The sequence below is a fragment of the Amphiprion ocellaris genome, chromosome 21 (assembly GCF_022539595.1).
Source record: "Amphiprion ocellaris isolate individual 3 ecotype Okinawa chromosome 21, ASM2253959v1, whole genome shotgun sequence".
NCBI classification, from domain to species: Eukaryota; Metazoa; Chordata; class Actinopteri; family Pomacentridae; genus Amphiprion; species Amphiprion ocellaris.
Genome location: NC_072786.1, coordinates 2,309,868 through 2,336,350, shown reverse-complemented (window position 1 = coordinate 2,336,350; position 26,483 = coordinate 2,309,868). Strand labels below are relative to the sequence as shown.

The following is a 26,483-nucleotide window of genomic DNA, read 5'->3' as shown; positions in this document are numbered from 1 at the left end:
TCTCTCTCTCTAGCTCTCTTTAGCTCTCGGTGAGAGATCGAGCTAGAGAGCTAGAGAGAGAGAGAGGTGTGTTTTCTAACCCACGCATTGGAGTGGGAGACAACGTGCATGCTCACACGTGCACACACACACACACACACACACACACTGGCGTCCACTGAGTGTGTGTCATGCTAGCAGTGTGTGGGCTGAACCGACCAGCCTTCCACTCATCTCCCTCCCTCTCTCTCCCTCCTCTTCTTCTTCTCCTTCTTCTTCTTCTTCTCTTTTCGTCTCCAGATACTCTTTCCTCCATCCTCCATCATCTGTTCCTCTTCCTCCTCTTCCTCCTCCTCTTCCTCCTCCTCCTACTCCTCCTCTCCATCATTTTCTTTTCAGTTTATCATCATGGAGTCGCTGATCTTCTGGGTGAGTCTCTTTTCCTCTGCAGCTCTGTGTGTTCGTTAGATGTGTGTGTTTATGTGTGTTGCGATGTTGTGTGTGTGTGTTTGTGTGTAGGTGTGTGTTTGTGTGTAGGTGTGTGTGTGTGTCGGTCACTTGCGCTCTGTAACTTTTAAAGTCGTGACTACGTTTTCTTTTTACTTTACCTTTTTATCCTCCGATCGTCTCCTTCCCTTCTGTTTTTTATTTTTGGGTTCTCCTCCTTTTCCTTCCTCTTCGTCTCCTCCTATCTTTCCTTTCACTTCTCCTCCTTTCATTTCTCTCCCGACTCGATTTCCTCATTCCATCTCCTCATCTTCTTCATCTCTTCCTTTCATTTCCCTTCATCTCTTCTCATTTCTTTTTCTGTCCTGATGCATTTTCCTTCCCTCCTCCTCCTCTTTCCATCTTTCTTTTCCTTCCTTCTTTCTCTCATTTCCTAGCATCCTCCTTCTTTATTTCCTCTTCCTGTCATTTCCTTCTTTCATTCCATATTTTACTTCTCCGCTTTCCTTTCCTATCTTATCCTTATTTCATTTCCTTTCCTTATTTCCTTTCCTTCTTCCCTTCCCTCTTTTAAACACTTTTCCTTATTTCCTTTCCTCATTTCATTTCCTTTCATGATTTTCTTTCCTTACCTTATCTCCTTTCCTTCTTTCTTCCTATTTTGTTTCCTGTCCTCATTTTTTGCCTTTCCTTATTTCCTGTCCTTATTTCCTTTCTTTTATTATTTCCTCTTCCTTATTTCCTTTTATTATTTCCATTCCTTATTTCCTTTCCTTTCCTTATTTCCTTTCCTTTTTTCCATTCCTTTCTTTATTTCCTTTCCTTATTTCCTTTCCTTTCATCATTTCCTTTCATTATTTCCTTTCCTCATTTCCTTCCCTTATTTCCTTTCCATATTTCCGTTCCTTTCATTATTTTCTTTCCTTCTTTTCTTTTCTTCCCTTTCCTTATTTCCTTCCTATCATTGTTTCCTTTCCTTATTTCATTACCTTTGCTTATTTCCTTTCCTTATTTCCAGTCATTTTTTCCTTTCCTTATTTCCTTTCCTTTCCTTATTTCCTTTCCTTTCAATATTTCCTTTCCTTCTTTTCTTTTCTTATTTCCTTTCCTTTACTTATTTCCTTCCTATCATTGTTTCCTTTCCTTATTTCATTTCCTTTCCTTATTTCCTTTCATTTTTTCCTTTCCTTTCCTTATATCCTTTCCTGTCGTTATTTCCTTTCCTATTTCCTTTTCTTATTTCCTTTCCTTAATGTGCCTTTCATTTTCTCTCCTTTCCTTATTTCCTTTCGTCATTTCCTTTCCTTTCATTATTTCCTTTCCTTCTTTCCATTTTTTCCTCCTTCCTTTTCTTTCCTTTCATTTTCCCATCTTTGCTTTTCATCTCTCCATTTATCTTCTTTCATCCTCTTCATTCGGCTCATTTCCTTTTCATTTCTTCTTTTTTCTCTTCCATCTTTCCTTTAACACTCTTTTCTTTTTATCTTTCATCCTGTTTCCTCCTCTTCTTCTTCTTCTCACCTTTTCCTTCCTCTGATCTTTCCATTTATTCCTCCCCTTCTTCTTCTTCTTCTCCTCCCATTCATCTCTTATTTAATCCTTCGTCTCCTCAGCTGCCCTTTCTCTCTCTCTCTCTCTTTCCTTCCTTCTCTCTCGTCTTATTTCCGGTTTCCTCCAGCATCACTTCACTGTGTGTGTGTCTGTTATATATATATATATATGTATACGTGTGTGTGTGTGTGTTGTGTTGTGCGTGTGTTATGTGTGTGTTATATAAGCCAGCAGCAGCAGTGTGTAGGCCGTATTCTCAGACCGACTATCTGAAGACGTGATCTGCCCCCCTCATCCAAAAAAATAAATAAATAATTAAAAATCAAACACTTTTAACAGGAACAGGAAGTGGAGATTCTGATTCTTCTTTTGCGACTCCCGAATGTCGCACAGTTGTCACGGCAACACGTTACCGAGGCAGGCGGCGATGGCCAGAGGTTAAACTGCTGTGTTAGCAATAGCTAGGCAGCTAAATGCACAGATTGCAGCAGCATCTGTGTTTTTTTCTTAAATCCATGTCAGGATGTTGCAACATCTGCAGGTTTAGTCTTTAATTTAAAAGGTTTGGTCTGAGGTGATTTTTTTATTACGGAATTCAGTTTGGAAAAGATGGAATCGTCTTTTATCAGAGGTAGCATTCACAGCATCAGATTTTGTTTTTGGTGGTATCAGCGGTCTCACTTAGCCAGTCAGTTTTGCAGATTAGAATGGTCTGACTGCATTTCTGTAGTGTAGAATAATCTGACTTCACCTCACTATCCTTACTATTATTCTACAATTCTGTAGAGTAGAATGGTCTGACTGCACCTCACTATTGTCCTGAAATGTTGTCGGGTAGAATGGTCTGACTGCACCTCACTATCATTCTCTAACTCTATAGTGTAGAATGGTCTGACTGCACCTCACTATCATTCTCTAACTCTATAGTGTAGAATGGTCTGACTGCACCTCACTATCATTCTCTAACTCTATAGTGTAGAATGGTCTGACTGCACCTCACTATCATTCTCTAACTCTATAGTGTAGAATGGTCTGACTGCACCTCACTATCATTCTCTAACTCTATAGTGTAGAATGGTCTGACTTCACCTCACTATCATTCTGCTATGGGGGAAAAAGATGCTTTGGATTGATTGTATTTCTTTAAACCAATCACAATCGCAGTGGGCGGAGCTAAGAGAAGAAAAGAGGAAGAAGGACTTTGGTTGTTTCCCATAGAAAAGCGTGTTTTAGAAATAGTCCTATGCAGAAAACATAAGGGAAAATCTGAAATCTGCATGAAATGAGCAGCCAATGGCAGGTTTATACCTGAAGTTTACATCCGGTGAGTCAGACTAGAACACCAATGAAACACGGTCCTCCACAGGGAGCATTGCATTATGGGTTGTTGCTGTTAAGGTTGCAGCTAATAATTCTTTTCATTAAGTCATTTATTGATCATTTTCTCGACTGTTTGGTTTCTAAAATGTCTGAAAATGGTGAAAAACATCCATTATTGTTTCCCAAAGCCCAAAGATATTCAGTTTACCGTCTTAGAAGATGAAAGAAACCACAAAAAATGTACATTTAAGAAGCTGCCATCACAAAATAACTTGGTATAAACATGAGAAACTGAGCAGTCAAAATGAGTCTACAGGGTTGTTTTGCGTCTCTCTGTGGTCGTTTGGCATTTTTTGTGGTCATTTTGCATCTCTTCATATTCATTTTTTGTCTCTTCATGGTTGTTTACGTCTCATTGTGGACATTTTGTGTTTTTTATGGTTATTTTACACTTCTTAGTGATTGTTTTGCATTGTTTTGCAGTCATTTGATTCTCTTTGTAGTTGTTTTGCGTCTCGTCTTCGTCATTTCCTGTTTCTTTCTGGTTGTTTCGCATCTCTTTGGTCATTTTGTGAGTCTTTTTGGTTGTTTTGCATCTCTTTGTGGTTGTTTTGTCTCTGTGGTTATTTTGTGACTGCTTGTGACTGTTTTGCATTGTTTTTTTGGTCATTTGGTTCTCTTTGCAGTTGGTTTGCGTCTCTTTTTGGTCGTTTTTTGTTGCTTTGCGGTTGTTTTGCACTTTTTGTGATCATTTTTCATCTCTTCATAGTCATTTTTGTCTGTGTTTATGGTAGTTTTGCATCTCTTTGTTGTTATTTTGTGTCTCTTTGTGGTTGTTTTCAAGGCACCTCGTTCAGTAATCCATACACAGGCCCAGATTGCATTAATTGCGTATGTTAATTTTCTTGCTTTAATTAAGGGAGTAAACTCAGCATGTGGTGATGTTCCAGACTTCAGACAGTCACTGAGTGCAAAGGACCTGTTAAAAAATAATCCTAATTAATATTTATTTCTTTGTTTGTTTGTCCAGTTATATTGGCAGCTGTTATTCCTGAACAGTCTAAAGTGATACATTCGTTAAACCCCTTGAATTAAAGGTGAACGTTTCCACTTCAATCATGGCTTATTTGCTTTATTTTAAACCCATTGTTGAGGCGAAACTATGAAAACAAAATCAGTGTCCAAATTCTATGGACTCGACTGTAAACATGAAGAAGTAATCAGCTTTATTGTAGGTTTTTTTTCTTTTTTTGTCCATTAAAAAGGTATTAAATCACTCTTTGTTATATTATAAATGTCTTAAAATGAATTTGGTGTTTCAGAACTCCTCCTTCTTCTTATGGATCAGACTTTATACTTCCCCACTAAAAGCCTGAAACTAACTGATGGTAGAAAGTTGTAAAGTCTTGTGTTTATTCTGATGTTAGATCTGCAGCAAGGGAATTTAATCAACGTTTTCAATAATCAGTTCCGACTTTTTCGAAACAACAAATCCCCAAAATTAGTCGGTTCCAGGTTCTTAAATGTGAGAATTCACTGCCTTTCAAGAATATTTTAGGGTTTGGATGTTTAATGGTGTCTCTTATGTTTTTCATGGTTTTCTGATGTTTTATGCACTGTAAAAACAAAAAAATAGTAATTTGACTCTTGTTAAGCTTTGGTTAGCTCCTTATCTGCGGACTCCATTCAATTTAATACAGAAAGTTCTAAGGGATTTTCTACAAATTTAGAGTCATGTTGAACAAATTTCGAGTTAAGTTTCAAGTTTTAGCCATTTAAGACAGTTTTGAAGAAATTATGACTCATTTTGGACTAACTTTTTCAATAGTTTTGGACTCATGTTGAGACATCCTGAACAAGTCTTATATTTTGAGTCACTTCATAAAAGTTCTTGTAATTCAAGCAGTTTTCAAGTCATTTCGAGTTATTCTGGACAAATTTTGAGTGATTTTTGGCAAACTTTAGGGGATTTTCTGACTGCTTTTGAAGTCATTTTTAGAAACTGATGTTTAGTAATTTAACATGATAAAATCTCTTCAGTACAGAAACAGTAGTAAAGTTACGAAAACACGTCTGCAAAATGTTGCGAAAAATCAGCTGTCTTTATATGGTCAACATGTAAATAAATTCTTCAAAACTGGCAAAATCTATAAATGAACATTAAATTGTTCAAAAGATGAGGGTTAAAAATGTTGATAAACCAGAACAGTTGCAGCTCAGAGCGACTGGTTAGGGTTGGGTTACCGGTTTTAAGAGGAACCTTGGATGACTCGATGGCCTCTGGATGACTGAGTTTCCTGCTATAACTGGTTTTAACTGTTGTTTTATGGATGAAGTTGGTTCTTTGTGACTCCGGCTGGATGTCGGATGAATTTGTGACGATCAGACGACCTCCCTGCTGCTGACGGTTTCATTATTTTCACCTGAAATCAGGATCGTTCTCATGGTTTCATTCAGCGTGAGGAGAAGGAGGCATCTCTTTGTGGTCATTTGGTTCTCTGTGCTGTTGTTTCGTGCCTCTTCTTGGTCATTTTGTGTTTTTTTAAGGTTGTTTTCCATCTTGTTAAGGTCGTTTGACATTTTTGTGGACATTTGGTGTGTTTTTATGGTTATCCTATGACTGGTTGTGGTCATTTTCTGTTTCTTTAAGGTTGTTTTGTGATACATTTTCTAGGAGGCGCAGGAAAGAGAAGGAGACAACCTGGTGCAGATTTAACAGTTAATTACAGCGAATGTGTTTACAGAATTAAACCGGAATACACTACCGGAAGCAGACGATCTGAAGGAAGAAGGTAGTTTACTCAATATCGCTCCTAGAGGCGGGAGGAACAAACTAGAGGGGAACTACAAAAACAAGGGACGAACCCACTGCAGGCAACACCTGGGCAGGGATGTAAAAATTCTAAATACCAAAACGAGAATCTGACTGGACTGGCACCAACACAAAAGAGAGACAATAATCTACACAAAAGCCAGACTATTTCAGGAACAAATATACTACAAGAACAAAAGGCTAGAACAGAAATATTGCTGGCATGCAAAATAACGAGACGGATTGTAGTGAACCAGCAGATCACAGGTACAGGGGGCCGAACCATGGAGGCATTTAAAAACAAATAAAAGAAGTTTGAAATCAATACGGAGGTGCTGTGGGGATGAATGCTGGTAGGCAGAGTCCACCTGCTCCTGCTCCTGCTGATTACTGATTGTGAATCTGGAACAGCTGCTGCTGAAGGAGAAGGCGGAGCCTATCTAGAACCTGCTGCTGCACACCTGACAGCTTTGCACCTTTTGTGGCCGTTTTTTAGTGGTCATTTTGCATCTCTTTGGGGTCATTTTGTGTCTTTTTATAATTATTTTATGACTATTTGTGGTCATTTGGTTCTCTTTGCGTCTCTTTGCAAAACAGGCAAATTATTTAGCATTTTTATGTTCATTTTGTGTCTCTTTATGGCTATTTTGCATCTGTTTGTGGTCATTTTGTGTGTTTTTATGGTTATTTTATAACTGTTTGTGGTCGTTTCGTGTTTTTTGTTGTCATTTTCATCATTTTCATCTGAAATCAGGATTGTTCTGGTGGTTTCGCTCGGCGTGAGGAGAAGGAAACCGACCAGATTCTCTGGTTTTTAGTTTCCCAGTGATGTGCGAAACTTGACAAGAGAAAGTGTGTGTCAGAGAGGAGAGAATACAGAGTGTATTATCAGCTCCTGCCATTGGTTTCCATGGTAATGGCCAGGGGAGCTACGTTTCCAGGACACACATCTTGTTCACACCTAACAATGAAATGCATCTTTGGTGATCCGCTGCACAGATTTAAATCCACCTAAAGCTCCGTTTGGATTCAGAGTGCCGTTCAACACCGTCGTAATGAATGTAAACCCTCTCAGCTGCTCATTATCATCTAATTACTGCAGAAAAGACGAACGCTTTCACACCCGACCAGTGAGGAAAGTGAACATCAGACCACCAGAGTAGGAAAACATTTTTACCCTCTGAACCCACAATCAGGTGTGGAAACCAGTTTATCAGCCAGAAACCTTAAAAACAGAAAGAATTTTCAGTTTTCCAACAGTTCTTGAATGTCACAATTTTTCCACAATATTGTGATTTTGTCAAATCACAATATTTAACCCTCGTGTCGTCCTGCAGGTCAAAACTGACCCCTTTTAAAGTTGGAAAATGTGGAAAAAATAATATTTTCACAGTGAAACTTCTGATGTCCAGATTTTCAACATTTTTTGATAGAAAAAAAGAAATGTTAAAAATGTATCTTATATAAATATCAGAAGTTTTACTGATATATATGTAATCAATTTAGATATTTTTACTCATTTTTTGGAAGATTTTAACTAATTTTAAAAAAAGATTTACAAGAATTTTTTTGCCAAATTTGGGGGATTTAAAAAAAAAAAAAAGAACTTAAAGGAAACTTTTAAGGAATTATTGGAATTTTCTTCCTGAAGGTTTTGCACATTTTCAGGAATTTGGGGAAAATAAACGGCAGGCAGAGAGACTGAAGAGAAAAATCAAAGCTACTGATGAATAAAATAAATGCAGCTCGGCTCAGAAACAGTGAACAGAGGAGCAAGTTGTTGGAGATACATTCAGCGTGATGGTGAAACATCTTTCTTCTTGTGTTATATGGAGTAGTTTTGGACAATTTTTTGCACTTGGTCAAATTTTGAGTAATTTTAGACAATTCTTAAGACATTTCCAGCAGATTTTTAATAATCTTGTACAAGTTTCAAGTCATTCTGGACATTTTTTGTGTTATTTTAGATGGTTTTCAAGACATTTCAGGTAACTTTTTAGTCATTTTGGACAAATTACACCCTATTTTTGACAAGTTGTAAGTAATGTTGAGAAATTTTATGCAACGTTGGTCAAAAGGAAAGTAAAACCTACTGGTTTAATTGCAAATTGTTGACGATACATTCAGCATAGTGAAACATCTTTCTACAGATAATGAGCAGAGTAGAGGGGAACAGTTTGTAGAGACTGGTAACATGGAAATAGTTTAATGTCTACAGTGTGTGGAGCCTGCATTTGTCCAGTATTGTTGAGTCTTTTTATGCATTTGGTCAAATTTTATGACATTTTCTACACTTTGTTGTCCATTAGGCAATTTTTAAAAGCATTTTTGAGCACTTTTTGTGTAAACTTGGTTGATTTTGGACAAAGTTTGACTCATTTTGGACACATTTTTCTCATTTTGGGGAATTTCTAACTGAAATTAACCACATAAATGTTACATTTAGCTGCTGATTTTCCATAAAGTTACAAATGAGAACAAACCAAAGTCTCCATGATGAGACTTCCAACATAGTTAGAAAAATGTGACAGGTACAAAAAATACCCAGAAACTGCTTGGAATTCAGACAAACAGTTTAATATTTACCTGTTTTTTTGTTAAAAAGGGTTTTGTTCTTGGAGTTGGCACCCCATTGGCTCCAGTTGTTGTGGTGTTGGTATTTTCAGGACGGTTTAAGTTGTTTTCAGAATTTTAGGGGGATTCTAGGTGATTCTGGTCATTCTGCTGTATTTCACATTAATGCAGCTCTTGTGAACGTCTTCAGTTCTGTTGTGGAGATTCGAGAAAATGGAGTTCGACCACGAGATCCCCGCAGCTTTCTGAAGAAAACGGACTTTTGCATGAATCATTTGAAACATTTCTGGAGAGCCGAGCGTCTGGCCGGATGTTGGGGAGGTGAAAATCCATCTCCTCCATGTTTATCAGAGCTGCTTGTTAGATTTCACACGGGTCACTACTCCCACTCTGCAGCTCCAGTAAGTGCTGAACACCAGAGGGAAGCTGTCGTTCAGGACATCCTCGACGGACTGTGACTCATCTCGTCAAAACATTTGAGTCCTTTTGGAAACATTTCTAGTCTTCTTGGATGAGTTTATGTTGTTTTGGGTCATTTTTGAGTCATTCTAGAGCACAGTTTGAGATGTTTTGGATTATGTCAGACTGGTTTTGGCCATTTTGGAAACATGTTGAATAGTTCTGGGCAGATTTGCAGTGATTTTAGATGCATTTTTGTTATTTTGGGCAATTTTTGAGTCATATCAGGCAGAATTTTCTCATTTCGGACTGATGAGTAATTTCTGAGTTATTTTTTGAACAGTTTGAGCCACTATGGAAACATTTTGAGTAATTTTGGGCACATTTCTGGTCATATTGGACACATTTTGTCATTTTTGGGCACCATTTTTGAAATGTTTTGGACAAAATCTGACTCTTATTTTTGAAAAGCTTTGTGTAATTAATGACTTGTTTTGAAAACAGTTTGATTTTGGACAAATTTGCAGTGATTTTAGATATGTTTTTGTCATTTTGGGCAATTTTCTAGTCATACTGGGCATGTTTTTGTCATTTTGGATCATTTTTGAGTCGTGCTAGACCATTGTTTGAGATGTTTCAGACATTGTCAGACTCTTTCTTTTGGTCATTTTGAATCATTTTGGAAATGGTTTGAATCATTTTTGGACAAATTTGCAGTGATTTTGGACTTGTTATTTTGAGCCTTTTTTTTAGTCATTTTGGAAACATTTTTGAGTGATTTTGGACACATTTCTAGTCATATTGGACAAATTTATGTTGTTATGGATCATTTTTGAATCATTCTGGGCCATTGTTTGACCATGATTCAAACATTGTCAGACTCTTATTTTGGTCATTTTGAGTCATTTTGGAAACAGTTTGAATAATTTTGGTAAGATTTGCAATCATTTTGGACATGTTTTTGTTATTTTGGGCAGGTTTTGAGCCATTTTGGAGTCATATTAGACAAGCGTTTGTCATTTCACACTGATGTTGAGTAATTTCTGAGTCATTTTTTTGGCCATTTGAGCCATTATGGAAACATTTCGAGTGATTTTAGACACATTTCTGGTCATATTGGACAAGTTTTGCCATTTTTGGCAATTTTTGAGTCATTCTAGACCATTTTGAGATGTTTCAGACAAAGTCAGACTCTTATTTTTGAAAAGTTTATTAGTATTTAATGAGTTGTTGTGGAAATGCTTTCAGTGATTTTGAACAAATTTGCAGTGATTTTGGACATGGTATTGTCATTTTGGACAATTTTTGAGTCATTCTAGACCATTTTTGAGATGTTTCAGACAAAGTCAGACTCTTATTATGGAAAACTTTTCTGTAATTAATGAGTCATTTTGGAGGCAAATTTGAGTCATTTTGAAACCTTTTGAGTCACATTAGTCAGCTGTTTCTCATTTCGGACTGATGTTGTGTAATTTCTGAGTCATTTTTGGACAAAGTTGGAGCCATTATGGAAACATTTCGAGTGAATTTTGGCAAGTGTTTGTCATGTTGGGCAATTTTGAAATAATTTTGGACAAGTTCCAGGTTATTTAGGACATTTGTTGTTCTTGTTTCTGTGACTCTACAATACAGGTGAAAAAGCAAAGTTAGCATAGAGACAGTACTGGGAAACACAGCAGGTCAAATTAACCCTGAGTTATTCATTAAGGGTTAGCTAATAGCGCTAAGTAGTGCTAAAGCAACAGATCAGTTTATAGTTGTTGTGTACAGCAATTATGTAAACTTATACTTAAGTTTATGCAGATTTTTCGGGCAGTCACAAGCAGTTTAAAGTGCTTCAGTTCACTAAGTCAACTATAAACAAAGCAGTCGTCTCAGAATATTTCTGTCCAAGGCACTTTATTCTCTGCGTGTCATTATTCATAGCATGTGATCGATTTGCAGCCTCCCATAGAGCCGCTATAACCCTTAATTAGACGTGAAAGTGATCGCTGTTGTCAGTGCGTGGAGCTGTTTCTAAATAAATATAGAGTGAAACAGTGCAGCTCACTGATGTGTTCAAACAGTTCTTGGACAATAATCGAGCTTTAAGGCACATACATAGATCCTTTATACACTTGATGTTGCTTTTTACCAATAAGAAACATTTTTAAAAAATCAATTAAAGTTCATTTTACTCATGTACGATTCAACAGGGATTTACAATAGAAAGTTCAAAACAAAACGCACCAACAGGATCAAATATACATTAAGATAAAGTGTGTGTGGTCTTGTCTGACTATCATTGTGAGGATATCATTTGTAGATTGATGTGTTATCAGATCCTCACTTTCTGACTGTGATTTTTAAGGGTTCAGGGTTTAGTTTGTGATTGAGAATCCTCAAAAGTACCAACATGTGTTCCTGTACAGCTAGCGCTGTGAGGACTTACAGAAGACATTTTATTGGGTCCTTATTTGACAACATGGCGGGTATATAATATATGTGTTCCTGTACAGCTGTCATTCTGAGGACAAATGTCAGTTTGTTGACTATGTGAGGACATTTTTTTCAAGTCCTCACTTGGTATCAGGAGGACTAAAGGGAGTTTTTAATTATTTGAGGACATTTTATTTGGTCCTCACTTGGTAATGTGGCTGTTTTCAGGTTGAGCTTCAGGCTTCACTTTGCCAGTGAGGGTGCTCACAAAGACAGAAGTACAAATGCGAGTGTGTTTGTGTGTTTTTTATCAGTGCCGTCCAGCCTTCTCAACTTTTTCCTGCCAAACATCCGTTTCCTTGGCAACCTAGACGGGAAACAGGAAGTGTGAGTCACAGGAAGTGACTTCTAATCATTGTCAAGTCTTCTTTTTTGTTTTGTTTCAAAACTGTGCTCTCCTTTCCAACATGTCCTCCTGCGTTGCTGTAGAAACGTGGTGGTCTCACAGACAGGCCAGCTGGCTAGCATGCTGTTAGCGGTTAGCGGGCTACCAGCTGACCGCCTGTAGCATAAGCTGACAGGTAGCTAACAGTTGGCTGCTAGCAGGCTAAGCAAACATGATGAACAGCGGTGTGGTGGCGGCGTTGTTGCAACTACTAAGCAGTCATCTGTACCTTTAATTTGAATGTAAATAAGTACATTTACTACATTTATTCTACATTTTTAGGAGAGTTTACACACACAATATATGATAAGATGGCTAAATATGATTCACACTTACAGATTTACATTGGACAAGATAGAGACTTTATTTGTCCCCTTGGGGAAATTCCCAGTATCCAGTAGCTCAGACATGCTACATTTAAGAAAAATAACAATGAAAGTATGTGTGAATCATTCATTGAATAGCATAAAACAGCAGTGCACAACTTTTACATATATTGGAATATTCTGTCTTGCAGTTTAATGTCTAAAAGTTGTTTTTGTATGAGTTAAGTATAAGGCTAACAGGTTAATTTATCCTCAAGGCAGCTCTTCTCTCAAGATCAATTTAGATCTTAGATCAATTTAAATTCTCCACCGTTGATTATCTCAGTCAGTTTTTGTTTGTGTAGATGCCGTCTTAGGGTCTAAAGTAAGTGAATTAAATTCTCACAGTGGCAGTAACATGATTTACTCTGTTAGATGAGTGCTGATACGTTAAATCCTCCTGGACAGAAGGATTTTACTTTAAACTACCGACCCTGTAAGGAGTCACTTCATTATTGAATTAAAGGCACCACTGATGATGGAGGTTAGCAGTGACACATTCTACTTGTGTTTTAAAATATCACGACTCAAGTAACTCTAGAAAATTTTTAAATCTTCATCTCATTTATTGTGAAACCAAAGAGAAACAGAAGATGGATTTGACTGGAACCTTCGCATTCGCCACGAAAACGTGAAGAATGGAATCTTTTTGTCACATTTTTTTTAGGGCTGGGACTTTAACGCGTTAATTTCGATTAATTAATTACCGCGAAAATAATGCCTTAAAAGTAATAACGCAATTGATTGCACCCTCCTCAGTTCAACTCTGATGAACACTCCAGCCCAGTAGGTGGCGGTAATGAACCTAAAGTCTGTTTGTAGCCATGAAGAAGAAGCACAGGAAGTACTGAGTGAAGTCAGGCTCTGGTGAACAGTGAAGGAAGATGAGATTGAGCTTGTTGGACAGAAAGTTTTCTTTTAAAAATCTTCCTGATGGCAGCTTGGATAAAAGCCTGGTTGTGTTTAAATTGTACAACAAAGAGTTTTCTGATCACTGTGTCACTTCAAGCCGATGGTATCACCTCAATGTAAAACATGTTGCTGTTAGCACCAGAGCTAACGTTAGCTACGAGTCATGCTAACGGCTAACGGTGTAGCCATCCCATAATAGACCACTTTTCTATACAGTGCTTGAGTTTACAGAAAGTCTTAAAATGTTGAATAAAATCGCTATAATTGCACTTAGATTTGCAGTAATCTGTGAATGTAGCAGACAGATGAAAAATGCAGATAAATAGAAATGAAACATTTTTGTGGTTTAAGTTTTTACTCCGTCGAGGCTCTGCCTCCTTGGAGGAGGAATAACCTAAACAACAAAAATATCTCTTTTAATAACTTCATTATAAACTTTTTGTTTATAAAAAAATTACATAAATAAAAATTGATATTCCTATAAAAAGAACCATCAAAATTACACCATTTATCAGACCCAGAAAAGATGAAAACAGAATGAATCTCTGGATTTTCAACTTTCTGAAGCTCCTTGAACTACTTATGCTGATTTTATGTGCCATACAGTGGAAAAAACAACTAAATTCAGGCTTTAAGTCATCAGAATCACTTTTTTCTATACATCCCATTTTCCTTCTTTAAATAAATTTTAAATTATAAACACATATATGTCTATTCATTGATTCAACTGTCAACCACAGTTTTATTTGAATTGAAAAACTTCATTTATTGTGTCAAATATTGCTATTTGACAAAACTGCAATTATTGCGATTAATTAATTACAAAGCCTTTAATTAATTAGATTAAATTTTTTTATCGCGTCCCCCCACTAATTTTTTAATATTAATTTGGTCTTTCTGAGTATTTTTGTAGACGTTTTGCATCTTTTTGTGGTTATTTTTTTGTCTCTTTGGTAGTTTGAGTCTTTTTGTTTTCAGTTTGTCTATTTGTGGTCATTTTCTGTCTCTTTCTAGTTGTTTTGTGTCTCTTTATGGTCATTTTGCGTCTCTCTAGTCATTTTGTGTTTTTTTATTGTCATTTTGTGACTCTTTGTGGTCAGTTTGTAGTTCTTTGTGGTCATTTTTTGCCTCTGTGGTCATTTTGTGTCACGTTGTGGTCATTTTTTGTCTCTTTGTGGTCGTTCTTTGACACCTTTGGGGTCGCTTTGCATCTCTTTTTAATTGTTTTGTGCTTTTGTGGCAGTTTTGTGGCTCTTTATAGTCTTTGTGTGTTACTTTGTGATAGTTTTCAGTCATTTTCAGGTCATTTTTGAGTTTTCAGCACCATGTTTGAAAGTGTAACAGACCATTTTTATTATTTTATGCTATTTTACGGGCCAAACAAACAATCAGTTAATCCAGGAAATCATCAATGATGTAAATAACTGTGATTTGCAGCTCTCACAGACAATCCCGCTGTTCAGACGTCATGATTGAGATCCTGAGTCTTTGTCTGCGGTCAGAAACACTGATTTGGTCATAAATGCTAGCTGCTAATGGAAGCTAAGCCCTGATCTGCTGCAGTGAGGCCCTCAGTCGATTCACGTTTTAGCGCTCAGCTCAGAATAGAAACAGAGAAATAAATCAATATGTAAAACTTTACATAATACTAGCAGCGGTGAGGTGGACGCTGCCTCGCTCGGCCGGTTGCCATGCTAACGGCTTCACATTGTGTAATTGTGGAGGTTTAAACTCCTGACATGTTGTCCTCCTTCCCCCCCTCCTCCATATCCTCCCTCTCCTTTGCCTTCCTCTTCCTCCCCCTTTTCCTCCCTGTCTACAGGATGGGCAGGGCAGCTCCCAGAATACCGTCTGAAGCTCTGAGACTCCCCTGCAGGACGACCGTACGCCAGTAGTACTACGGAAAGTACTTCTTCACCGTGTACTGCAGGTACGAGAGGAACCGCAGAAAATACTTCACCTGCTGCAGAAAAGTACGGCTCGTCTTCTACGCCAAAGAAACACCTCAAAAACCAACCAGGAACCAGGCACCTCGGGCTGGACCAGGATCAGAAACCAGAGCCAGAACCAGGCCGAGACCAGCACCGGACCAGAGAACCAATCAGAGCAGACCAAAGCAGGCCAGGACAGACCAGAAGAGCCCAGTAGAACTCAGTAAAGGCCAGTGGAAAAGTTTGATGGGACTGCTGACGATAGGTGAGTGAGTCTTTTAGATTTCTAATCAGATTTACTACGGTTAGTTCAGGGTGTCCAACATTTTATACCTTCAGGATGATAGAAACTGGTTCAGATTTAGATCCAGTCTGGGTCTGAAATTCCTCTTTGGCTGATCTTATTCACCTTCATCACATTTCAACCACATTCAGAAACCCTAAAGTCCTGAGTTCACTCCCCTTAAAAAAGACTTTTCAGAGTCGTAAATTTGATTAACAAAGTTTTGAGTCTTTGAGAAATTTACTCAGAACTTTTGGTTGTTCTTGATCTCAACAAAAGCTGAACATATTTGGGTTTTCTTTAATAAATTACTCCTTAAAATGGCACAATCTTTATTTGAAACATCTTTCTTTGAGTCTCTTTGTGGTTATTTGAAATCTTTGCGATCATGTTGTGTCCCTTTATGGTGGTTTTAATCTTTGCAGTTATTTGTGGTCATTTTGAGTCTCTTTTTTGTTGTTTTACATCTCTGTCTGTGGTAATTTTAAGGTTCTTGGTAGTTTGGATTGTGTGTCTGCAATTATTTCACTTTTCTCTGTTTTTTTTTTTTTAATCTCTTTGTGGTTGTTTCAAGTCTTTTTGTGGCATTTCTGTGTCTCTTTGTGGTCATTTCAATTCTCTCTGCTTATATTGTGTATCTGAGGTCATTTTGCATCTCTTACTAGGAGTTTTTTTTTATCTTATTGTGGTTGTTTTCTGACTGTTTGGGATCATTTTGTGTCTCTTCTTTGTTGTTTTGAATCTCTTTGTGGTTGTTATAAGTCTTTGCAGTTGTTTTGAGTTCATTTGTGGTCATTCTGTGTCTCTTTTTTGTTGTTTTGCATCTCTGTCCATGGTCATTTTAAGGTTCTTAGTGGTTTGGATTGTGTCTCTGTAATTACTTAACTTTGCTTTGGTTGTTTTAACTGTGTGGCATTTTTGTGTCTCTTTCTGGTGGTTATGTGTCTCTTTGTGGTCATTTCGATTCTCTCTGGTTGTGTTTCGTATCTGAGGTCATTGTGCGTCTCTTTGGAGAGGGTTTTGTATCTCTTTGTAGTTGCTCTCTGATTGTTTTTGGTCATTTTATGTCTGTTCTTGGTTGTTTTGAGTCTCTTTGTGGTAATTATTGAGTAGAATGTTGGAAATTATAACGGGCGTTTTTCATTATTTTTTAATATTTTTACAGGCAAAACAGATCATTGATTAATCCAGAAAATAACTGTCTCTTCGCGGTTGTTTGAAGTTGGTTTATCTCCATTTCTGACCTCATAGTCGTCTTGTATTTCATCATTTTGAATCTTCTCTGTCATTCTGATTCTCTTTGCAGCTGTTTTGTGTCTCTATGAAGCCGTTTAAACTGTCTTTGCAGTGGTTTTGAGTTTTTTAAACCTTTTTTTAGCTCCAATGTCCTAGTTTTGTTTAATTACATCAGTGCTGTAGTCGTGTTTTCCAGTCATTTTGACTCTCTTTGCTATAGTTCTAATCTTGGAACTGAATTCTGTGAGTTTCAGTCAAGAAACCTGACCAGTAATTAAAACTGTTTAATTTCCAGAAAACAAAAAGACATCAGATTAACATGAGTATTTCTAAGAAACAAGATCATTCCAAAAGGATTTAAGATGAAGAATAACAATTAATTTAAAAGTTCAGGAATTTTTATAGGCAAAAAAAAAAGCAAGAAGTTTTTCCAGGGTGCAGGTGTTGGTTGTTGGTGAGCTGCTGATTGTGAAGTTTACACACAACTTTTCAAACAAAATGCAGAAACACAGACAACTTCTTTACTGTAGTTAGTTTGGAGTCGACTCCATGTAAACTCTCAGTGAACGTTAACCAGTTTAGACAGAAAACTCCCAATCAGAAACGCTGCTGATGTAGAACTAATGATTGATTAGACCAACTAATCCACCAGAACACCTGCAGACCACAGTCTAAGTTCTCTGTTTGCAGCTTCTAAATGTGAATAGTTTTTAGTTTCTTTCCTCCTGAGCTGAATAGCTTTGGACTGTGAACAAAACCAAACATTTGTCATGTCGGTCTTCAGCATTTTCTGACATTTTATTGATCAAATAACTAATCGATCGGTCCACCTGGACACAACAGAACCAAATAGTAGATCTGTCACAAGAGGGTTTTTGCACATTAATTGATATTTAATGTAATTTTCACTGATAGAACTTCTGTACTTTTACTTGTCGAGGAGTATTTTTTTTTACCTGCAATCATTTCAAACATATCACTGATTATTTGGAACTTTTATCAAACACTGAAGCCTGATTTTTGTTCAGGTTTGCAACAAAGCATGGTTATAAATGAAGACAAAGGCAGTTTTATTGACAGTTCGTCCAATAACTGCTAAAATATTTAAGTTTCTACTAAACGTAGCAGCAACTCCTGATTATTTTTTTGTTTTCGAATAATCTGTCCATTATTTTCTCAATTAATTGAATAGATTTTTGTAAAAAGAAATATAGACATCTGTAAAACATTGAAAATGGCAAAAAAAAAATGATGATTGTTCTTTCCTAAAAATGACAAATGTTCTTGTGGTTGTTGTGTCTTTTTTATGTTTCCCAAAGTTTAAAAAGACAAATCTTATTGTGGTTAAGTCTGTTTGTGGTCATGAATGAACACAAAACCAGTTTTCACAACAATCCAGCCAAAAATCACTAAAATATTTCAGTTTGGTCCAAATGTAGCAGCAAATAATGATTATTTTCCGTGGTGAATCATCTGTTGAATATCTTCTCAATTAATAAATCTGTTGCTTTTTCTGTAAAATGTCAGAAAATGATTATTTTTGAAAAAATGGATTGAGTGTTTTCCAAACTCCAAGAGGACAGGTGTTTTGTTTTGTCTAAATATATTCAGTTTATTGTAAAAGAAGTGGAAAGAAACCAATAAATATTCACATTAAAAGCTGCAATCGGAGAGTTTTTGTTTAAAAATCACTCAGAAATAGTTTAATTTAGTATCTGAAAACTAATTAACTGTTGAAGCTCTTGTTTGCCGATGACATATCACTGACTTACAATAAACACCAGAGAACTGGAGTTTAAACCAGTTTTCTAGTCATGAGGTAAAAATAATCATGTAGGAATAAGTAAAAGTTCAACGCTGAGCTTTTCTCTCTTCCAGCTCCTGTCTTGTTTCTTCCACTTCCTGCCTGTGAAACAGAGAATTTGCACTTGAGGCCGAGGAGCTGATTTTTTTATTCTGATCTGAGTGTAAAACAGGCCGACTGTGATCGTTGTCAGCTGGAATCGCAGACACTCACTGAGGAACATTCAGTCTTTCTGAATTATTAAGACCACAGTGGAAGGACGTCTCGGCTTTTTATCAGCGTCCTGCTGTCGACACTGATTATACGGAACTTTTCTACAGCCAAGTGCAGCTCACTGATCAAATTTTAACCATAACTTTGGAGGCTGATGAAATTTCCCCAAAGAATTTCCTCGTACGAGCTTCATCCGAAGCCTTTTCAGTAGAATTTGTTCAGTTTTTATCAAATTATCTTCAGGACATCTGGTCACTTTTAGTGGTTGAAGACTCCAGAGAAATCTGGTTGGTTGTTTTCAAGGTGAAGAATGAGTTTTAACACTTGAGAAATGGTGGTTTGTTCTGTTCCCATTTAAGGTTTTTGTCCATGAACACGCAGAAAATGTGCAATAATGGCAGCAGATTTACTGCTGAAATTTCTTACAATTTTGTCAAATAACTCGAACTTTGCCTTCAAACCGAAACTTTTCTCACTCGTGGTTGGCGACTGTTGGTTGTGTTGAATTTAGCAGCTTGTCGGCTACAAATCCAAAGCTTTAGAGATCTGCTGTAGCTTACCAGTTAGCGCCAGGGATGCAAATTCTTCACAGTTTTTTTGAGTGATAAATAGCAGTGTCATCAGTCAACAATCGATAAATCGTTAGTACAAATTGTATACGGTAGATGTTACTGCATGGAAATCCCTTAGCTGCTCAGGACTCAGGACAGGACTTTATATTACAGTAAAAAATTAACCCATAAGTGAGGAAAAATGTTTTAAAAAAGGGGCTGGAATGGCTTTTGATGATGAGTTGCTTTTTGGATTTTAAGGACGTGACCACTAAAATTTGTGACGTTTCTTCCTTCTCAGCCAAGAAAAGACTTTTAGACACGTGAAAATTCAATTTATTATGACTTGATAATGGAAAATATTACTGAAATCCATTCATACTGATTGGACGCTGTTAAATTCTTGATGTGAAGAGACATTTTTGGCCTCATTTTTTAGGTTTATTCCTTAAAACTGATTGACTACTTGTAGTCTGAGGATGCAGTCGGTCCCTCGGCGTCGTGTCGGCTAACATCTCCTGGGTTTAAATCGGTCTAGATCTCCCTCCGGTTTCCAGAAGACGAATGTATCTGCAGCATTGTTCAGCCTGTGTGGGAGGACGGTGGCTTCGCTCTGGACAAAAGAGGGAAATGATCGAACCGTTGACCCCAAGTTATTTCAGGATGAAGCCTCCCGCTGCTCACAACCGAGCAAGAATTCCATCTTTTTTTTTTTTTTTTTTTTTTTAAACTTCTTTTCCCGGACGGCGATCTGGAGCTAAAGTCTCATCCTGGACGAGGTGGGTCCTGAAGGAAACCCGAGGATCGACCCGAGGAGGCGTTACGTAAGCGAACGCTGTGCAGGAAAACAAACCACTGTGAGCGGCAATAGAAGCTGCTGAGTGTTACCTGAAGGACTCATTCACATTTACACAGGAGAGAAGCTTATTCTTTCTGATGCTGCAGCAGAAATGTTTTACTTACTGATGTGTGAAAGTCTGACGGCGTGTTTGAAAAGATGAAGATGAAGGAGCAAGATGACAAAAAGAGAAAAAATGGAATAAAATTCCATTCTCAAACGATCCTGTTGAAGATTGATTAGATATTATTCCATCTTCTTCTGCTCGACTGTTTCTCTCTCTCAAACCTTTTTTATCCTAAACTATGAATATTTTCAGTGGCATTTTAGCTTGATATATCAAATACTTTCCAACATATTTTCTTTAAAAAACTGTCTTTCGACTCACTTTCAGCAGATTTTTTCTCACATTGAATTTCGAGGCCGTTTGAACAACAACATCTCAGAAACTATTAAAGATAAAAACCTAAAAAATTCAGTTATTTCTCATCATGACATCAGTTCAGAATTTTTCATTCTATCATCAATTTTTTTTAGCAATTTCTGTGATATTCCCTGAAATTTAAATAGCATAAATTAAGAATATTTCTAAAGATGTTTGTGAATTTTTACCTTGATATATTCAATATTTTCCTACATATTTCGAAACTGCCCTTCGACTCACTTTCCTCAGGTTTTTTCTTGCATTTAAATTTGAGGCTGTTTGAACAACAATATCTCAGAAACTATTAAAGATAAAAACTTGAAATTTTCTCTGTTATTTCTTATCATGACATTGATTCAGAATATTTAATATTGGACAAGTAGATCTAATAATCTCTCATTATGGTGGAGTTGAAATGTTCCATCTCAAATCATCATCATCATCATCATCAATTCTGAATATCCAAGGTTGTTTAAATCAATCCAACTGGACTTTAAGAAAGTTCCTTGAAGATGTTTCATCTCTCATCCAAGAGGCTTCTTCAGTTCTGGTGGTGGTTGATGTTGCCTCAGCTTATAACCTCTGTGCAGCACTGTTCCCTCTAAACTGCGCGCGTGCGCAGTTGCGCACTGCTGACACGGTCTCCGCGCACAGAAAATCTGCGATGCGCACAAAAAAAAAATCCAACCTAAATTGTAAATAAAATAAACACGTAACAATTCATTCTGTGCTATTTTTCAATGTGTGTCAGTGAGTGACCGGTGACTGGCTGCTGCAGCCAATGATGCGATTCACATACGTATTTACCATAGACTGTATATAATGGTATTTACGCAGCTAATCTACGTCAGGCGTCCTTATGTGCAGCCACCGTTGTTCTCATAGATATGAATGAGTAGATAGGACACGCCCCTTTGAGCTGCGGTGCTACAGCGAGGCTAAGCTAGTGGGGGAGAAGTTTCAGTGCTTTCTGTTGATGTAGACGGCGTGAAAACGGAAACAAGAAGTATGCCGGCTCACTGTGCTGCATACAGTTACACACTACGTCGTACGATTGAGACAAGGAAACTTGGAATGACTTTTCAGAGGTAAGAATAGTTTTTGGCTCTTTTTTCATTGTGAAATCTTGTTGAGAGCTTCCAGTCTATGAGAGCTAACTAGTTAGCCACTAGCAAAACGCTAAGGCGAGCTAGCAGCTTGACAACCAAATACCAGACGATTAATAGTAGCTGTAGTATAGCTGTACAAGCAGTAGTAGTAATACTAAAAGTACAAGCAGCAGTAGTAGTATAAACAGCTGTTAGAGTCGTAGAAGTAGTATCAGCATTTGTAATAGTATTACAAGTTGTAGTAGCAGTGCCAGTATCAGCAGCAGTAGTAAATAGTCACATTGCTATTACTACCACCAATACTACCAATAGTAGTTATAAAGCCTAACTCATGTATATCCAGATTACAATCTATGTTCTTCCTCCAATCCCATTTTATGATTGGGATTACAGGCAGTTCTTTAGGACTGCTCTCAAATAATTGAAATGTTACTAAACAAGGTTATACTTATCAAATTAAATAGCTCTGGTCTCCAGTATGTTGGCGAATTCGGTTCTTTGTACTTAATTTATTAGCATGATTTCTTTTTAATATGTTGTGTACAGACTTAATTACTTCTCTGTCTACTTTTCTTACTCCATGTAGGTTTCCCAGAGACTATGGGTTGAGGAGGAATTGGAAGTTTATCGGCTTAGACCTGGTGTCATTCCATCAGTGTTAAACTTCCCGGCTCATCTTGGAAGAGTACGTGCCAGAAAGACCACGACCAAGCAGCCTTGAGATCTTAGGCAGCATCTCCCTGAGGTGGGTGTCGACGGTGTTCACAGTCAGGTCTGTGGTAATCCTGTCATAAAACAAAACAGAAAAAAATCTAGATTATAAATCAACATGTAACCAAAGCACTCTGTGTATAACGCCATAGTATAGGATGTAGTTCAGAAAATGTCAAAGTATAGTATGCTTTACTCAAGAATAACATAGTATGGCCTGTAGTTCATAGTACAGCATGTTGGCAAGAAAAAAAAACAAAACATAGATTATTATGTGGTTCAAAAAGCACAAAATGATAGGATGTTGCCTAAAATTGTCATGTATGATATGTGGTTCAAAAATGTCAGTGCAGTATATTGTCAAAATAGTATGTAATTCAAGAAAACATCAGAGTATAATATGTCATCTAAAAAATGCCATAGAATAATAATTTCATTGCACAAGTAAAAGTATAGTAACTTTTAAAACTGTTCGAATTCTCATAATATGTTGCTAAAAAACAAAAAAAAACTAAAACAAAAAACAGTCACAGTAATATGTCAATTAAAAAAGCCTATAGTATAGCGTGTCGCCCAACAAACATCATAGTATAGCATGTTGCTCTAAAAACGTCACAGTATAGCCTTTAGTCCACAGCAGTCAGTAGGTGAGGAGCAACACAAAAACAGTCTAAACGCTGGTTTCCAGAGGGTTAGACGAGTATTTATTTGAAAGAGTAAGTTTACAACAACACAACATGTGAGGGGGTTAAAAACAAATGGGTGTTAGTAAAATAAAAATAAACAGAACTAAAAGTGAACTTCATGTTGACATTGATGGACATTCTAACCAGGAACAAAGTAAAAGATAATCAATACGAAAAAAAACTCTTCCTGTTCACCTCTTAAAACCCCAAAACACACCGCAGTAGCACCCTAAAGTAAAACTACCAATGGGTTTCCTGTTTTCCTTTGTGAACAATTCAAAGGTCCCTCTCTATCTCCCCACACATCCACCAACCACTGGAACACATCTCCAAAGTTCTGCTGGTCCAGCTCAGCTTCCCCTCAGAAGAAGTGCTGCCACCTGCCAGATGAAGGAGCCTATTGAGAGGCAGCTGGCATCGTGATTGGACTTTACTTTGGTCTGTTCCAATCCAGCTTCAGCTCCAGAGACGGCAGGTGGGACGAGTCAACAGAGGCTGGATGGACGAAGGCATGAAGCTGAGTACAATCCAGAAAACAACAGAGGAGGAGTGCAGCAGCCCAGAGCCAGAACAAACAGAGTAGCATCGTATGTCTCTTAGAAAACATCATAGTATAGCCTTTGGTATGAAAAAACGCCATCATATACATCGTATATTGTACAAATAACAAGTCAAAGGAAAGAGACATACATTGTAGAATTGTAGTAATTGTGGGCTGACTGATTTACTGATTATCATTATTTCATTTTTTACTGATTTAAGGTAATAAATAAATTTAAAAATGGCGCTACTTTGGCTCTGAACCTTTATCTACCTGTGGTCGCTCTGTCTTCTGGAGTGATTTGATTGGTTATACGTCACGAATAAAAGTCCTTTAACTTAACATCTGTAAACAAAACAACAAAGTTTTCTGTTAGAGTTTGTGTTCTTCTAAGTTTAACTCCAAGATTTTAAATACTTTCATTTACTGCAAATGAATATCTACTCCAAATGTCTCACTAATAATAATTATCAGCCTTAAAAACCCACAAAACACCCCTCTATACTGGACCACACTTAGTACAGTCCGGTTCCCCCTTCTGTAAATCTGCTTGGAATCGTCCACTTCCTGTTTGTCAAAGTGGCCTTCTACCTGGACAGGTTTTGTTGGAGCTCATGCAACAAACATTTTGGGTAACTGCACTTTAATATGGATGGATGACACTGAATTAGAGTCTGTTTTAATGAGACTGAGTTAAGATGTGTAGCTCTGTCATTAAATAGGAAATTATTTCTCAGAATTCACAGAGAAAAGTCTGAAATGTTTGCTAGGTTAGCGTCCCACATGTTCTTTGGCTCAGCTAAAGCTAACTCTCTCCAACTTCTGGATCTCTTGAGTTGCTTGTTAAATTATCTTGCTAGAGGTGCTGAAGCTCAGAAAGTCTGAGATGTTTGTTCAAAATAAGCTCATTCTCAAGTCTGATCTGAACTGTCCTCTTTTGTTTGAACTTTCCCTAAACTTAGGAGTTAATGACAGAGCAGCACATCCAGACTCAGTCTCATTTATGTAGAGATTAAACTTCAGTGTCATTCATTGATGTTAAAGTGCAGTTTTTCAAATGTTTGTTGCACATGCTCCCGACCAAACCAGTCCAGGTGGAAGACGATGTGAAGAGAAAGCTCCAGAGGATGAATATCACACATTTACGTTGGAAATAAATGTCCTTTAATTAGACATTGTCATGCAAAAGTTGAATTTCCCTTTAATGATGTTCAAATCTTTGTTGAGTGTTTTGTTGATGTTGGTTTCTAAATGTTTTTTGACACTCGGCCCCAAAGATTAAAACCTTCTACGGCTCACAAGCTGCAACAATTCACACATTATCAACTATCTTTCTGACTAAACTAAGATAAAAAGTGAAGAACTGCCTGATTCCTGCATCATGAATGTAAATCTTTTTGGTTTTTATGACAGTAAACTGAATATATTTGGGTTTGACATTTTATAAACCAAAACAAGAAATGAATTACTGGAGAAAACGACAGATTAATGGACAAAGAAAATATGTTTTCCAACATATATGGCTGAATTACTCCAACATTACAAGATACATACAATTTGAATTCAATTTTATTTATATAATGCCAATTACAGGTCAAATTGTCTCAAGACTTTATTTTTATATTTTTTGTCATATTTAAAATATGACAAAGTAAGAAATTTAAACCTCTTCACTAATCCAATTTATTATTTAGTTTTTAAGAGACTAATTGACAATTCAAACTTTCTCCACTAAAACTAATAAACATGAGGTCAAATAGAAGAAACAGTTTTAAATACTGCAGTCCCACGACGACAAGAATAAAGTTTGTCAACAAAAACTAAATCTGCTGGTGGATTCCATTAAAGTCCTAATAAATGATAATAAAGTGTGATACTAAAGGTTTGTGGTGCTAAAAATGTCCAAGTAAAGATATGAAGTTGAACATCTGGATGGAGGTTGATAAAAGTTGACCTCCCTTCATTTCTGTGGAGCGACTCCATGGATTTTATGGATGGTGGTTAAAGACCTGCTCTTCTAGTGGTCTTCCTTCTAGTCGCTGTAAAAAGTCAGTCCATCCTGGCCGACTTCAACACCTCTTCATGACAACTTGTTCTGCCTCCGACCTGGTGGAAACTCAAGAAACTGAGGAAAACCTGTGGAGACTCGAAGAACTCGTGGAGACTCGAAGAACTTGTCGGGCGGGGGAAGGTGTGGTGGGTGGTGGTGGGAGGTGGGGGAGTAGAGGGGTGAGGCCGCCACCCACCTCCCCGCCTACTCTCCGCCCTGACTCCACCCAGACTCCGCCTTGGCTCTGCCCATGTGGTCACTTCAGGAACTACGATGTCAAAGGGACGACGAATTTATTTCTTTGTATCTGATCTGTAGCTCAGTGAGTTAAGGATTTGCCTATGGAGCTGCAGGTCGCTGGTTCAAGACCAGACCCTTCTTAAGTTTTATCAAAATTCTGACAAAGACAAAGAAAGAAAAGTGCCACTGGCGGGTCTTGAACCTGCGACCTTCCGCTTGGTAGTCACTCCTCTTATCCTCCTGAGCTACTCGCTCAGATACAAATTCTTCTTTTTTTTGCGTATTTGTCATCTATTTTTTGTCGTTTTTGAGGTTTTTTTTTACTCGAGTCTTGACTCGACCGTTTTTCTCTGGAGGCTGGACTTCAGCCTTTGTTCTGGAGGGTGGAACCCTCAGTTCCAAGACTTTCCAAAGCCTCAAGACCTCCCAAGTCCTCAGGACCTGAGCTTTCACACAGTCTGAGGGCTGAAATTTTCTAAGTCCCACAGTAGTTCTCTGTTAGATTGAACCTTCAGACAGTCCAAGTACTGATATCTTCTAAGTTCCTGAGTAGTTCTCTGTTAGTTTGAACCTTCAGACAGTCTGAGGACTGATATCTTCTAAGTTCCTGAGTAGTTCTCTGTGAATCACTAGAGTGCAAATCC

The 26,483-nt window shown here is 37.4% G+C and overlaps 1 long non-coding RNA gene across 1 annotated transcript; it reads left to right on the top strand.

The window, feature by feature from the left end:
• LOC118470263 (uncharacterized) lies at positions 1 to 23,798 on the top strand. The gene is made up of 4 exons (XR_008600265.1): positions 1 to 408; positions 15,045 to 15,418; positions 22,198 to 22,356; positions 23,291 to 23,798. It is a non-coding gene; the product is annotated as an uncharacterized LOC118470263 (long non-coding RNA).
• The last annotated feature ends 2,685 nt before the right edge of the window (positions 23,799 to 26,483 follow it).